Raw genomic sequence first — 13,849 nt, forward strand, 5'->3', positions numbered from 1 at the left:
TAGTGTGGTAGTGAAAGATAAGATAAGATATTCCTTTATTGTTCATAGTTAAAGACAGTAGAGGTTGAGTACTTTATTATCTAAAGATGGTAAGTTAGAGTGTTGTGTTTGTTCATATTTAAAGACAGTAGAGGTTGAGTACTTTATTATCTACAGATGGTGAGTTAGAGTGTTGTGTTCATTCATAGTTAAAGACAGTAGAGGTTGAGTACTTTATTAGCTAAAGATGTTAAGTTAGAGTGTTGTGTTCATTTATAGTTAGACATTAGAGGTTGAGTAAATATCTAAAGATAAGTTAGATGTCAATGTTTTGGTTTGATTGTTTGTACTAGTAACGTTAATGCTAGTAGAATAGACACAACGTGAGGTAATCACCATCCATTTTAAACCGGTTATTACCTAATGCTAACATTAGCAGATAGACGCGAGAATGTTAGCAGATAGACACGAGAGCCTAGGTAACGTTAAAGCTTGTAGAATAGACACAATGAGAGGTAACGTTAGCATTAACGTTAGCGTTAGCAGAATAGACACACCGAGAGTCTCGTTAATGTTGTTATCACAGCGCGGCGTTTCCAATATTATAAATACGGAAGCAGCTGTTCTGCGAGGAAGTTACAGAGAGCTGTAGAGCGTCAGATAATGGGGGCGTAATAGCGTAGAGTCACGTGGGGTCAGCGGCCAATCAGAGCAACCCGGAAACGCAACTGCGTTGTAGAAAGCATACACGCCGCCTGGCTGTACCTTACCTGTAACCCCTCCCATCGTTGAAACCAATAGTATATCTGCTGCAGAGCCGCAGAGCTCCAATAGTGTATCTGCAGAGCCACAGAGCTCCAATAGTATATCTGCAGAGCCACAGAGCCCGGAACAAGTCAGACACATTCTACAAACGTGTCTAATGTGAAATATATAAGCATGTAAGCAAAACTAAATGTTAGGTCTGTGATGAAAAAGGGCCTTGCGGGAAGGGGGGCATCGCAAAAGAAAGAAAGAAAATGTAAAAAATAAATTGCGAGGCCCCCCTTCCCGCGAGGCCCTGTGCGACCGCACTGCTCGCACACCCCCTGAGGCGGCCCTGACCAGCCCTGTCACACCCACCAGTAAATAAGGGGGGGACCACAAGAGTCTCACCTTCACAGCCAATACCCAACCAGTTTTTAGCATGCCTGCAAATATATGTTTTATTATATACCTGCCTATTTATATATTTGCCTATACCATGGTCCCCAAGTCTTTGAATTACATAAATAGTGTAATTCCAATGAGCAAACAGGAATTTGTGGGTCACAAAATCTGAAAGGTTTTAATCCACACCACAACGTGCAGGCAAAGGGTTACCCATTCATTTCCAACACAAAACCATGGTCCTCCAGCGCATGAAACAGCTGATAAGCCACATTACCTGTGACTCGGCTCCAGTGTGTAGTAATACACTGGCTTTTTTCAAGAAACTAAATAGTGCCAAGTGACAGCAGAATCAGAAAAGCTGGAGGACTGTGGTTTTGTGTTAGGTAGGTAACCATTTTGCCTGCTATGGTGTGGATTAAAACTTTTTTTGATTCATGCCCCCATTTACTTTTCACTTGGAACCCGGCCAGAGTAAAAAAATAAAAATAAAAATAAAGTTATTAAGTGCCCCGTCGATGCTGAGGGGGCTGTAGTCCCTGGCCCCCGACCTCTTAAAGTCCACAATCATCTCTTTTGTTTTGCTGATGTTTAGGGAGAGGCTGTTCTCCAGACACCACTGTGCCAGGTCCTCTACCTCTTCCAGGTAGGCCCTCTCGTCATTTGCAGAGATCATGCCCACCACGACTGTGTCATCAGCAAACTTGCTAATTGTGTTGTTGTTCCGCTGTGCCACACAGTCATGTGTGTACAGCGAGTAGAGGAGGGGGCTCAGAACACAGCCCTGGGGGGCCCCTGTGTTGAGAGTGATGGATGAGGAGGTGCAGTTGCCTGCTCTCACCACCTGGGGTCTTCCTGTCAGGAAGTCCAAGACCCACTGGCAGAGGTCATAGTTCAAGCCCAGGTCCCTTTGGTTAGTGGTAATCCTCAAAATCCTTATTGATGATAAGCAATCATTGTTGTTGCGTTTTTGCACTGTATTGACTTGCTTTCCATCTTGGAAATCCATGCTAACTACTGAGTTAGTCTTCTATTCATTCCAAGCAAACTGCTTTTGCTGCTGGTGACATAAAATGTGTGTCCTGAAGGGCGGCTATGTGGCGCAGTGGGCAAGGCGCTCGCAACGAATGCTGGAGACTAGGCTCGAACAGGATGCCTCCTGTTCGAGCCCCGCTCTCCACATTGCTTTCAGTTTAGCTGGTCGTCCACAGTAATACACATTGGCCGTATTACGGGGAGGGAAACTGAAGGGTGGGGATCGGGCGTTCGGACTCCTACAGGTCGGTTGGTGCGCCTGCGCAGTAGAATCAAGAAGCGACGGGGGCGGGGCCCCTCCAAAGCCCAGACCCCCGACGCTGAAAGATCGAGCCGCGCAGGTGAAAAGATGCGACGGCTGTTACCTCGAGTATCGGTGGGGACTCGTGCTATGTATGACTTAGTCCACATTGCAGCCGGCTTGTGGGAGGCAAGAAACAACGTTCAAAGACAGGGGAGGGTTGAATTGGACGATATGAAAATTGGGATGGGAGAAAAATAGAAAATGGGAGAAAAAGTGGATCCAAAAAAAATGTGTGTCCTGAGAAACCACTGTTTAGAACAGCCGAGAACAGCAAATTTAAAAGCATTCATGAACTGGTTATAGGTGTTATATCAATTGGTGGTAGAGTGGCAAAACAGATGTTTATTTACAAGATTATTAAATACTTTTATCCACAGATATAGCCATTTAAAACCTGTTGCAGTTTCTCCCAGACGCGCTCATGGATACATAGTTGTTGTTTGTGTAGAAAGACACACAACCACTTACCAGGGCCTGTTTAAAACCTCTTAACAGTCCTGCAAATTCTGCATAAAACGCCTGTCTTAAAGTAAATTGAAAGCTATTCTTGAACCATTTAAGTTGATAACAATACCACAGAAAATTGGTGTTTTACACATGTTTTTCTAATGGTATGTAGGCTACCTGTATTGGTAGGTTTATCCAAAATGGCCATTAGCACCAATGAAGTAATGCGCGCAGCAGATGTCGATCTAGTCGTTTTCTAGATCTAGACGAATTGAAAATGGGGGACCCTGGTGTAAACAAGACGAAAGTCTTTCTCTCGTCTGCAACTGTCAGAGGTGATTGGTCCGGTCACTGGGAGGTGACCGGACTGCATTCACAATGGCATTCACCACAGGCAACATGTTGAGATGATTCAAAATGCTATTTCTAGCTGCATCGCACTGCATCGTCCTCCTCTTTCTGAATCGTAATCACATGGTGCACAAACACACACACACACACACACACACACACATCATGCCCATGTCTTTACTATGACAGGACAGAGCAGAGACCAGTAGACCAAACAGAAAGAAGCATTTTATATAAAAGTATTGACAACTAATAAAGAAACTTGAAACTTGAACTTGAAACTTGAGTAGGCCTACTACCACATAGGCAAATCTACGCTTGTGTGCACGCACGCACACACACACACACACACACACACACACACACACACACACACACACATCCACAGCTGCATGATGCATTTTTACACCTTCTGCCCTCTACAGATCACCAGAGCATGCCTGTGCATGTCCTACAGCTCATAACCTTTACACTGCTTCTGTTTCTGTGTCGATGTCCTTTTACCTCCCCTGTTCTTTAATACCAAGAAGGGTATCTGTTTTCTTCTACCTCCCTTGTTCTTAAATACCAAGGGTGTCTGTGTCATTTTACCTCTCTTGTTCTTTAATACCAAGGGTGTCTGTCATTTTACCTCCCTTGTTCTTAAATACCAAGGGTATCTGTGTCATTTTACCTCTTTTCCCATTAATGACTATATTTAGTATGTTAACTTAAAGTCGAGCTGAAATGAAAAATGCCCTTTTAAACGCTTTAGATCACTTCCCCGGTCAAATTGTGCACCTATTTAAATATATGCCAAAAAACAAATACAAGGCGTTATGTCCCGTCTGCCTATCCTGTTTCACTCGGAAATACATCACAATACAGAAGCTAGATACTCTCGAAATGCCGTTTCAGCTCAACTTTAAGGAAAAGCCCCACCAAATATTTTCTGTTAGAAATAGAAACACAAAATCTGCTGTGAGAACACATGTGGCTACACAACACAATTTTACACAACTTAATTGGTAGACAACGTTGAATTTATTGAAGAAAAAAAGAGAGAAGAAAAGCATACATTAAACTACTCCTTGTAGTTCTTTAGATACAGCCATCCTTTTTTATTCAACTGTGTCTTCCAATTAAGGCGTTGCATATGTGAAGACTTGTATAGCCACATGTGTTGACAGTTATATTATCATACTGGCCAATCGCGTCTCGCTCTTCGCCATAATGAGATAACTCTTATCTCCTAGCACCTACTGTGCTCATGAACAAACAATTTGCACCCATGCACGTGACCAGGCCACGCCCCGGCGTCCTCCTATAAGACGCCAGACATGGTCATACTCTACCTTCCTCTTTTTTTGTTTCCAACATGGACGCTGCAGTGCACTCCATGAACTAGTTGTTATGAAATGCAGAGAGAAATTACACAATGTTGGGTTTTCGCCGGAGATTCACCAGCCCCTGGAATCTTCTCGGCACATCCTAACAGCGCATCGGGCCTGTCCTGGGGTTTCCTCGTCTCGTGACAGCGGATCGAGGGACGTCGCGCGGCGGCTAGCTGTTGGGCTAGGTCGCGCACAGGTAGGGCCTGCGCTGCCAGGCATTAAAGCTAGCATTTGTGATACTGCTCGTTGTCCCGTGAGACAGCCGAGTCATGTATTGGTGCGAGGGGCAGGATATTTGGGAAAACATGGTCGTCATGACTCTGTTTTGGGTGTTTTCCCAGCCATCCTAGTGCGCGCGGCTAATGCTAATGCTACAATGCTGGGTCTCCGTTCTTGTTCCCCGCCGAGGGCTGTCTTTACTAAAAGGTCTTCCCTCCTCTTAACCATTCATGCTGATGGTCAATCGGTGTATAATGTTGGGAGTTTTGACGGGGGCTTGTTTACCATTTCATGGGTGGATGGGCTGAGGCCTAGGGCTGGTGTGCTTTTTGTGAATCTATGAATTGTGTGCGGGACTGGTGTTTTTCTCTGGTCTGCATCCCCTTAACATTTGTGTGTATGGGCTAGCCCATTCTGCAGTGTGTTAGTGGAGTTTTCGTTCATTTATTCATTTACCCCTTCATGGGTGCACACCACAGTGGAGGTTGCTGCATGCCTACTAGTGAGGCAGTGCTTCACTAGTAGTAGTCTTTTGTCTGCAGCCACCACTGGTTCTCCGTGCTTGTGAAGCAGGTGGCATCAGTCCTTTGAATCTGACATGGTGGAACGGTGTCCCGCCCGGCCGACGCCATGAGGCGAGTCGGCCCGGCAGGTGGCTGGTGGGCTGTTAAAGCCTATACCGCCGCGGTATAGAATTAGCAGCGACTAGCAACATTGTTCGAATTGCTGTTTTTTCTGTCAAAAATGTTATCGGTGGTGGGGCCTTAGGGCCAGCCGACGGCGAAACATCGCGCAAGGTTTTGAGGTTATTAGCTTTTGAACTAGCCGCAAGCTATAACCGCAGGGAGGGCTAGGATGCTGTCAACGCTTGTTTACAGACATCTTGGTTGGATCAGTCTCCCCTTGAGGAGGAGAGACGTTTTTTCCCTCCTCAGGGCTCCCCTCTCCGCAGAGGGACTTTGGTCTTTCCGCAGGAGCGCGGGCGGTATTTGACCTAGGCTCCACACCGCTCTCCGGTCACTCCCCCCCCCAACACCAGCGGGATAAGGGCTCTGATTTGTTTCCTTTGGCTGCTGGCCGTGTGCCTTCAATGAAGCACAAGCGGCCCCACGTTTCGCTTCTCATGGGGACAGGGGCTGACACCCAGTTGCTGGCTAGGCCTGGGTCTGTCCGTGAGAATGTGCTGTCAAGCGGCTCCCACGCCACACGTTCTGCGTCTGTGTTTGGTGAGCCTGGTGTTGTGTCTGTCAACAACAAAGGTTGTCAGCGGGGGAGCTCGAGGTCCTTGGGGTCGCAGCGCGAGTTCCCCCTGCCCGCCCTCGCCGGGCCGGGTATCACATTAGCAATGATGTACCTGAACACGTTCAATGAACGATCGTTCGTGAACGCGTTCGTATTTTGGGCGAAGGGGAACTGAACGGATGTTTTCCCCCTTAAATTAATGTAATTGAGAACGCGTTCATTCTCAGCGCTGTATAACGGCGTTCAAAAGTGCGTTCATTCTCAGCACTATATTATAACAAACGTGTGCCAGATTTCATATGCCTTTCAGCCGAAAACCCAGTTAAAACACGCCGTAAACAGGCTTTAAAATAATGCTGAAAACCACACAATCTGGCAACCTCTCTGGGCGGAGCTTCGGGGAGTCTGGTAGTAGAGCAGCAGCACTCGCACTTTCAGAAGGCGCTGCACTCGCTCAGAGTCAGACTCTAAGCGACGTCGGTGTACAATATGAGCATTTAAAAGAGTTTTAGTTAAAGTCAGTAAATGTTTTGCACTTTGAATATTGAACTTTGAGGTACAACCTTAGTTTCATACCTCAGCCTGGTTCCTACCTCGTGTTGTATTAGTACAGAGTTATGTCGGTCATATTTGCCCAATGACTACTTTCACTTTTGGTACTTTAAGTATATTTAGATTATTATACTTAATAAAGACCATTCAAGCAGCACGTTTTTCCTCATGTTTTTGAAAATATACTTTAGAGATGAAAGCTGCAGCTGCTACTAGTGTGGATGAATGGGCGGCAGCAAAGCGTTATGGAAATGCCAGTATTCTGTGGTTCTATTATGGGTTGTGGCAATAAATTTGAAAAATAATAGCTTGCAGCAACTGTTGTGTCCTCTAACATTACATGTTGAAGCTGTACTCCCAAGAGTCTCCACATGGGGCGTAGTTAATAGAATGATGTTATGCCTACAGGAAGTGCAGAAGAAGAGTACACGATGCTGTATGATGATACCCTGCTGTACCATGCTGTAACCTAACGTGCTTGACTAAAAGGCTAATGAGTAAACTGCTTCCTGAGTCTTATTACTACACCTCTACCTACATACAAAATACTACGTACGTACTACATAACAATTGGCGACGAGTGAAGTTGAACCGGGGAATTTTTTAAAGGACGTTTTTACTGCAGGAGAAATGGCTAATTTACATGTAGCTTCTCCAACGTCGTTTTTACCCTGCCCCGGAGAACCTACTATGCCGTTCAAGACTTGGCACCAGATGTTCAAGAATTACATGCTGGTAATAAATGTGACTGGAAACGGTTGGTCCGAAGCTCGGAAGAGAGCTACCCTTCTACATTGTCTTGGTACCGAGGGTCAGCGGATTTTCTACACATTGCCAGATACAGGTGATTCTGTGGCTGACGCGGTGGCAGCGTTGGATGCACATTTCACTCCAAGAATCAACGTAGTAGTCGAGCGACACACGTTCAGAAAGCGTGCACAAGCACCGCATGAAAGCATTGCACAATACGTTGTTGCTTTGCGTGAACTAGCTACCAGATGTGACTTTGATAATAAAACTGAGGAAAATCTCCGGGATCAGTTGATTGAAAATGTAGCTAGCCCACAGATAAGGGAACGTCTGCTGCTTGAACCAGGTTTGACGCTGGACAAGGCTATCAATCTAGCTACGCAGTTTGAAGCAGCTGTACTGCATGCTAAAGCTATCAGTACCGAGCGTGCTGCTCCAGTACAGGCCGTGATGCCGCGGTCTCAGAATACTTTCAAGAAACGGGACTGGCAACGCTCCCGTCCAGCTAAACCTGCTACTGATTCTGCCTCCACTCGCTCTTGCTACCGATGTGGTTCGGGGAACCACCTGGCGAACTCTTCACAATGTCCAGCGGTAAAAGAGACTTGTAAATTACTTACATGAACTAGTTGTTATGAAATGCAGAGAGAAATTACACAATGTTGGGTTTTCGCCGGAGATTCACCAGCCCCTGGAATCTTCTCGGCACATCCTAACAGCGCATCGGGCCTGTCCTGGGGTTTCCTGTGCATTCCTATCTGCACCTACTGTTCGGCTGGTGTCGTACACCAAGGCTAGCATACCTGTCATGGGGTGCCTACAGGCTCAGGTGAGGAGAGACAATGTCACGGTCCCTGCTACATTTTACGTCGTAGATAAAGGGACTCCCCTGCTGGGAATGGACCTGTTGACTGCACTCCACCTCTGCATTAGTGGAACTACTGTCCTCCCCTCCTCCGCTCCTACGCCGTCTACACCTGCCCCTGTGATGGCTACTACTGTCACAGCTCCTACGGCATTTGGCTGTGCAAAAGGCTTTGTGCATTGTGTAAAAATTGACCCTACTGTTAAGCCAGTGCACCAGAAGTTACGCCGCTTACCTTTCGCGGTCAGGGACGCTGTCTCTACTGAACTACAGCGACTACTGGAAGCAAGTGTCATCGAGAGGGCGGACGCTTCTCCATGGGTGTCACCGATCGTGGTGACACAGAGGAAAAACGGTGGAATCCGCATGTGCGTGGACCTCCGTGAACCGAACAAGGCTGTGGTTAAGGACTGTTACCCACTGCCACACATGGATGAACTACTCTCCAACCTGCAGGGAGCAAAAGTGTTCTCCACGATTGACCTGGCAAATGCATACTACCAGGTACCGTTGCATGAGGAGAGCCGTGACCTTACCGCATTTATCACGCACAAGGGCCTGTTCAGGTTCTGTAGGGTCCCGTACGGTCTGGCTTCGCGCCCTCTGCCTTCCAGAAAATGATGGCTACAATTCTCAAGGACAGTCCAGGCGTTCAAAGCTACTTGGACGACCTGATCATCTACGGTCCTACCGCTGCCGTCCACGATCGAAACCTGAAGACGGTGCGGCGGAGGCTAGATGATGCTGGCCTAATGCTCAATGAGGATAAATGTCACTTCAACAAGCCCTCCCTTCGCTACCTGTGACACATTATCTCAGCTGTTGGTATCCTGCCAGTCAAAGAACACACCGACGCAGTTCTGAAAGCTCCTGCTCCCTCCGATGCTGTCTCCCTGCATTCCTTTCTAGGACTGGTATCCTGGTACTCAAAGTTTCTGCCTAATTTTGCGACAGTCGTAGCCGCTATGTGTGAGTGTGTGAGCGCTACAGACACCTTCACATGGACTGACGCTGCGCAAAACAGTTTTGATCAAGTCAAACAGCTACTGGTAAACAGCCCAGCTCTCGCTCTGTTTGACCCTGCTCTCCACACAGTGATCTCCACCGATGCAAGTGACTACGGGTTGGGTGAGGTATTCACTCAATTTCATGCAGATGGCACTGAGAAAGTGGTGGCCTTTGCATCTCGTACACTCTCGCCGACAGAGCGAAGATATTCAACTGTGGAGAAGGAGGCGCTCGCATGCGTGTGGGCCACAGAGAAATGGAGAACGTACTTGTGGGGACGACGGTTTACTCTCCGTACCGACCATCAGGCACTCACCACGCTGCTCACGACAAAGGGCATAGGCCGTGCTGGGATGCGTGTCGCCCGGTGGTCAGCGCGTCTCCTCTGCTTCGACTACGATATAGTCTACAGACCCGGATCACAAAATTACACGGCTGACTGCCTCTCACTCCTTCCCCTGCCTGCTTCTACTGACTCTGCTATGGATGTGGAGCCTGAGATAGTAGCACACATATCTGCTACACTCAGTGCCCTGTCGGTGACTGAGTTTGGGGCTGCTTGCTCTACCTGCCCTGAAGTGACTGCACTGCGTGGTCAGATTAACAGGGGTTGGCCTCACTCAGCGAAATCAGTGAGCCAAGATCTGATTGCATACTTCAAGATCAGAGAGGAACTGTCAGTCAAGGACAATTACGCCCTCAGAGGCAACCGCCTCATCGCACCAGTGTCCTTACGCCATACATTGCTCACACTGGCACACGAGAGCCACCAGGGGGTCGTACGCACTAAGCAGCGTCTGCAGGATCTCTATTGGTGGCCGAAGATGGACTCTCAGGTTCAGGCCGACATATCCAAATGTGTCTCTTGTCAGTCTAATGACAAGACGGCCAAGATTTATTTTGCACCACTACAGCCAGTTCCACTGCCAGACGGCCCGTGGAAGAAGCTAGGCCTCGACATAGTCATTCGAGTCAGCTGTGCCAGCCTGCCGTTACGCAATCACACTGACGGACTACTATTCTAAGTGGCCAGAGGTAGCCTTTTCTCACAACGCTACAACTACGGATGTAACCAAGTTCCTAAGCTCTGTGTTCGGTCGCCATGGTAACCCAGAGAGCGTCGTCACAGACAATGGACCTCAATTCACATCAGCAGCCTTCGCCGAGTACCTCAAGGAAAGAGACATTGCTCACAATCGGATTTCAGTTTACTATCCGGCGGCTAATGGTGCTGTCGAACGCTTCCATCGTGTTCTGAGGAGTTGCATTCAGACAGCGATCCAGCAGTCTCAAACGTGGAAAGAGGCTGTGTTGGGTTGTCTGCAAATATACAGAGCCACTCCCCACGCCACCACTGGCGTTTCACCACATGAACTGCTTTACGGTCGTAAAATGCACACCAAATTGGACGTACTGCCCTTGCAGCCTACTGTGAGTTCACAGGACGAGACTGTGAGAGAAACGGTCCAAAACAAGCAAGCCAAAATTAAGCGCTACACAGATGCTAAGCGTGGCGCTCGTGCACCTGTTTTTCGGGAGGGGAAGAGAGTCAGGATTAGAACACCACATCACGTCCCCAAAGCACACCCGAGATACAGTGCACCAATGACAGTGAAAAAGAAGATTGGCAAAAGCACCTTTCTGCTCAGTGATGGAAAGAAATGGAACGCATCCCGTCTGGCTCACACTTCGAACACTCCAGATGAGCAGGACTTAGGGATCCACCCTGCCCTAACAGCGCTCAGCGGTCACACTCTAGTACAGTCGCGTGCAAGAAACAAGCCTAGTTGGCATCAGGACTTTGTTGCACACTGAGTGAGAACTAAGAGTAATATTGGTTGAGCATATATAATTATATCTTGATAATGATTGAATAACCTGTGCTCCCTTTGTTTAATGATTACCTTGAGTTACCCGTTTTATGATACTGACTGTTGGTTCAGTTTACTTAAGAAAGTGAAAAAGCAAAAGTTCTAAATTTGCATAATGCTGAGTAGCAAGTAACATTCTTTCACAGAGAAGGGAGATGTTGTGTCCTCTAACATTACATGTTGAAGCTGTACTCCCAAGAGTCTCCACATGGGGCGTAGTTAATAGAATGAGGTTATGCCTACAGGAAGTGCAGAAGAAGAGTACACAATGCTGTATGATGATACCCTGCTGTACCATGCTGTAACCTAACGTGATTGACTAAAAGGCTAATGAGTAAACTGCTTCCTGAGTCTTATTACTACACCTCTACCTACATACAAAATACTGAGTTAGTTCATGTAGAAAGTGAACTTTCCCAACACTGCACGTTAGTGCCTCCCCCGACCGTAAGACCGGCGGTGGTCAGGCAGGCGCGCGTGATTTGGGTGGTAGAAATATCACTGCAGGGCTACGGTGTGTAGGAACCCACCCTATCGGGCAGTGTGGGGACCTCACGCCTTGCATGTCCAGCTGTAGAACAGTTCCTCAGCAATCCATGCCGGGGAGGTGTTCAGTGGGGGAGCTTTTGTCACCCAGTGTGATGTCAGCTTCCCCCGTATCAAACCGGCCCTTTCTGTCGGGGTCCCCCCTTGGGTGCGATTGCCTCATTGGTAGTGTCAGGGTCCAATATCCCGACTCCGCGAGACACCCTGCTCGCGCGGTAGGCGGGTCCAGGGTTGGCAACGCACAGCGGGTGGGACCGGGCCGTCTATCTATGGTTCCTGGCGGACCAGCGCCAAGTGGAGGCGGGTGCGCTTGGGATTATCATCACATTATGGCTACAGCAGTGCCATATGTCAAGGTGGATGGAGAGAACGCTGAGGCGGGGACTTGTGTTTACACAACCCCCCACCCGTTTTCAGGTTTGGTACAGACCCTATTGTCGGGGTCAACAGCAGTGACAGCTCTGGCCGACGAGATCCAATCTCTGTGGGTGAAGCAAGCCATCGTCGTGGTCCCAAAGGAGGATGCGATGCGTGGCGTTTCCTCCCGGTATTCTCTGATGCCCGAGAAATCGGGGGGGGGGTGTCAGACCCATACTGGACCTGTCCCATGGAAGGTTCAGAATTTTGACCGTCTCCCACCTGTTATACGCTGTCAGGTGGGGGCCTGGTTCTCCTCCATAGACCTGTAGGATGCATATTCGCATCCCGATCTTCCATCCTAGGGCTTACCATACCTACGCTTCCTTTGCAGGGCTTAGCGTACGAGTACCAGAGGCTGCCGTTCGGCTATTCTCTGGCTCCCCTCATCAAGTCAAGTCAAGTCAAGTCAAGAGTTTTATTTGTCACGGCATACGGATATACAATGAAATGCGGGTGGTCTTGCCCGCAACGATGTGCAATTGGTACAACATATAATAGAATCCAATACAAAAAAAATTGTGCAATAAAATTGTGCAATAACAGGTAGCAGTTAACAATACATTTTTGCAATAACGGGTAACAGTTAACAGTTAACAGTAGTAGTAATAGTAGTGCAATACACTGTTACTGTTGCTAATACTAATTTAAAGTGGCCTTTCCTTTTGGCAATAAGTGAGGGTGCGTGCGGCCTGAGTGTTCACCAAGTGCGTGTAGACCGCACTGGGGCCTCTGCGTCGTCGGGGGTTACGAAGTGTATTCTGCCCTGGACGACTTTCTGGTCCTTGGCCGGTCAGGGTAGATCACCAGGTCTCATACCAGGCAGGTGGTGTCTCACCAGCCTGGGTTTTGCTGTAGACTGGAAGTAGAGTTCTCCTCTTCCCAGTCAACGGGTGGAGTACTTGGGCTTTTTCTAAGCTCAAGGTCTATATGGGCATCCCTCTCGGAGCGGCGGCGAGTGGTTGGGTTCTCGGCGCGCTCTGGAGGTTCTGTCCTAGGACGGTTATGGCGCTGTCCGTGATGCGCCTGCTGCTGGGGTCCCTCTTGGCCTCCTCTTCATGGGGAGGATGCAGAGGTGGTTTTTTCCAGTATGGAAATGGAACCGGTGTGAGACATATGGAAGCGGCTGAAGGTTCCCATGTCAGTACTGGGTGACCTCGTCTTCTGGGGAAGGTCTGGTGCCCTCACCTGCGGGGTCCCCTTGGGCAGCAGGCTGTCACACATCACGGTCTTCACCGACGCCTCCCTCATGGGATGGGGGGGGGACGTGTCGGACCAACGCAGTAGGGTGCGGCTGCCATGCTGCCCGGTCTGCGCTACATTCAATGTGTTGGGATTGAAGGCAGTCCTTCTGGTCCTCAAACGGCTCGACCACCTTGTGGTGGGCAAGCGTGTTTTGGTCAGGACGGACAACACAACGTCAGCGTCGTATATTGTCGGACAGGGAGGAGTGCGCTCCCCCCGTCTGCACCGGGCGGCGGTCGGGCTCTGGCTATGGGCGTTCTCCATCTGCTCTGCCTGAGGGCTCTCCACATCCCCGGCAGGGTGAATGTGGGTGCAGGTGTGATATCGCGGGGCGGTCCTCACCCTGACGAGTGGGGACTACGTCCAGACATAGTCTGGCAGGTCTGGGACCGATTCCGTGGCCGTCCGGGATTCTGTACGCTTCCCCCCCCTTACACCTGATAGCTCAGCTGTTGGGGCGAGTACGTCGGGAGCGTGGGACTTGGTCCTGGTCGTG

This window comes from Notolepis coatsorum, assembly GCF_963971535.1.
Source record: "Notolepis coatsorum genome assembly, chromosome: 8".
Taxonomy (NCBI): Eukaryota; Metazoa; Chordata; class Actinopteri; order Aulopiformes; family Paralepididae; genus Notolepis; species Notolepis coatsorum.